The following is a 3,091-nucleotide window of genomic DNA, read 5'->3' on the forward strand; positions in this document are numbered from 1 at the left end:
ACAAAAGGAAGCCTTTGCATAATAATAGAGTTAAATTCCCGGAGGATTTGGTCGGGGCACCAACATGGCCGCCTTTTCTTTGTTTAGGGCACCAACATGGCGGTCGTGACGTCATGTGAAAACCGAGAATACCAAATTATAACCACCTTGCAAGAGCTGCTACACTGCCCTTTTGTTTGCCTTTCTGTCACTTACTGGGATCCCTTGATTTTGAGCGTTGAAACAAAGTAGAATTAAGTCCAAAAAAGTTTGAAAAAGAATTAGGCTAAAAAAACTCATTCTTATAATTTTATTTCTTGAATTCGCACATCGCATTCTTATAGGCAATAATTAAATTCAAACTGTCATTTGTTTCTACAAATAATTCAGCAGAGAGTATCGTACAGCAAGATGTATTTGACAATTTCCTCGGACTCGGGGATATTCGCATTATCTTTAATTTCTTGGTCATTGTAAAAACGTGATAGCGCCGCCAAATGAACTTCAAGACTTTAAAACTCCTTCATTCAAATATTTCGCCCAAGGCCAGTTTAGCCAGATGTCGCATTGAACGCAAGATTTGTTAAAAGCAAGGTTTCAGGATCTTCCATCTCGAGTAACCACGGTAGAATTTGCACGTGTGCGTGAACGACGAGCACACCTTGTCACGCGACTCGCGTGCCACGAAGTCTGTTACAATGTTACCACCGCAAGCGCACCACGAGACCATTGCGAACCATTTCATGGCAGAACATGTTCACATCTTGAACGAAAGTCCTTATCTTGGAAATGAAAGCTAAGGAAACTTCACGGGCAAAGCACCGAAAAAAATTAAGAGCAATGGTGACCTCGCTTCTTGCATGTGTCAAGCACTAGATATAGAAAAAGTAGCGGTCACTTGTACGAACTACCAAGCTATGAGTGGCATAGATCAATTCTTTATCAGACTATTGCCAGTATTGCTAACTCCCGTAAATTATGCTACTGATAGAAAGTCAAATGTTCAGGCCACAAAAAGCTAAAACGTCTTTGTAATAAGTGGAAAGATATGTCTCAAAAGCGAAAAATATATTTAAGTTGAGGTGAACGTTGAAGTAGTAGCAGTAGTACTTAGGTAACAATTGGAATTCAAAAGGATACTCCCCTGTCAAACCAGTTCATTTTACCCTGAAAATGACCAAGAAAGATAACGTAAGTTTCAGTCTTAGAATGAGCCAATGGCATGGCTCGGAAAACTTAAACAAAACAAACCGAAACGAAACAATAGTCTTTCCCACGTGTGGTTACGTCTCTGGGCGTCTATCTAAAGCGTTGGAAAATTTTCGTTACATCGGCATAGCTGTTTCGTCCATCAGGACACAGGTATAGCACTTTTTCGACTTACGCTAGTTCCCTGCTCATGGAGCCATGAACAGAAATTCACGCCAAAAGTTTTCGTGTGTACAGTACTTACTTCTGAAACTCGTCTCGAGTGCTGAGTATAAGCGTCATAACATATGTGCCCAGAGATCCAAGAGAGTGTGACCAAACCAATACCAGTTGCAGAGGCTGAAGCGGCGCACCATACAAGTCTGTTCATTGTTTCAGCTTTGCCGATTTAAAATTCAACACAGCAAAGGAAATCAAAAATACTGCTTTGCAGAAAATCGCTCGAGATTGTTTGGAGTGACGACACAGAGGAGCAATGTCGAGCGCGCGCCCGCGCGTGTGTGTATGTGTGCTTTGTGGGCCCTGGCTAAACAAAGACACAATTCTTGCGGGAGAAAATGTTCCACAGTTTAACCATGAAGGAAACAAGCAACCGAAACAAATGTTGCTTCAAAAAGAAGAAGATTAGACTTCTCCATTTTGTCGTTTAATTAAGGTCATTGTTAGCAGTGTAGAGATTTGTGGTCACGTGGTTGTACGTAAGGGGAGTGCCACATAATGACATAACGCCAATGCTTCATCGGCCTTCAAAAAAGACCACTGGATAGTCAAACATTGCATGTATAAGGAGCTGTTAGCTTGGCTAAGGTTTATACCTAGCGTCTCCAAAACGGTAGCCTAGTCTCTGTTACAATCGAGCTAAGTGATCTAAGTGATCAGAGCAAGTCATCAGATATGTTCAGAAATGTAGATAATTTAGATAGGTGCACCAAGATAAAGTGCAACAAAGTGTCCGCGGACCTTTCTACCCGTCTGTCTAGAAATACAAGTCACTGACATTTGTCTCCAACGTTTCAAGTAAATGTAACGATACAACAAGTTGAGACACTTTCATTAAAAAACACCTTTTCTAGCTTCCAATACCCGCCGTATCTAGAATTTAAACCTTTCCCACTTCAGCAACACTGATAAAGGGGGGGGGAGGAGGAGGGGGGGTGCAGTGTGAGAGATAATATGTAAATTAATAATGCTCCAAGAGGGTGAAGTATCTCCACTATTTTTGGAACTTGTTGTAGCTGTACTGTTGTGAATAAGTTGTTGATATTTGAACTTAGACCGATTTTTCATTAAATTAACTCTCACTGGCGCAGTGGTGAGAGCACTTGCCTCCCACACATGTGGTCCGGGTTCAATGCTCGATTTGCTCGAGAACTGTCGCTTCTAACCACCGTGCCATTGAATGTGATAACTGCTTACAATGGTGCCATATAAAATGTGGTTCAGTTACTCCTCGTGAATACCAACAAATGATCAACTTGGAAAATCTTTCCTGGCTTTGCCCGAAGTGTATGTTACTGCAGCAGACCTCTGACTATATTCAAGTGAACCTGGAAGATGGCGACTTCGCTAGTGTCTTGGAGCAAGGAGATGATCCTTTCTTTGTCTTGAATCAACAACTTGGTGACAGGAACTTGAAAATTGCTCATCTTAACATCAATGGTTTACTAAATAAGCTACCAGAAGTCCATAATATTTTAGATCAAGCTAGTTTTGATATCCTGGGCATCTCGGAAACCCATTTAAGAGAAGATATTCCAGATGAATGGATCAATATCAATGGATACAGTTTTGTGAGAAGAGATCGTGATTCAGGTCCTGGAGGAGGTGTCTTAATATATTTCAAAGCGAACCTTACTGCTTATTTGGTAACCCGTTGGAATTGCACCCATTTAGAAGCGGCATG

General features: G+C 41.3%; 1 protein-coding gene across 5 annotated transcripts in view; it reads right to left on the minus strand.

Annotated features, from left to right (window-relative positions):
- Positions 1–274: 274 nt before the first annotated feature.
- The window catches only part of LOC138014200 (uncharacterized), a 12,184-nt gene continuing 9,367 nt past the window's right edge, over positions 275–3,091 (minus strand). For 3 of the 5 annotated variants that reach the window (XR_011125268.1, XR_011125266.1, XR_011125267.1), the window contains 2 exons: positions 1,120–1,146; positions 275–761 (listed from right to left, as the gene is read on the minus strand). The gene's annotated coding sequence lies outside the window, so the exon portion shown is untranslated. Of the gene's footprint in view, positions 776–1,119; positions 1,147–3,091 lie in introns of all 5 variants that reach the window. The other 2 variants (XM_068861214.1, XM_068861215.1) reach the window with 1 other exon arrangement.

This window comes from Montipora capricornis, chromosome 8 (genome assembly GCF_036669925.1).
Source record: "Montipora capricornis isolate CH-2021 chromosome 8, ASM3666992v2, whole genome shotgun sequence".
In the NCBI taxonomy this organism is placed as follows: Eukaryota; Metazoa; Cnidaria; class Anthozoa; order Scleractinia; family Acroporidae; genus Montipora; species Montipora capricornis.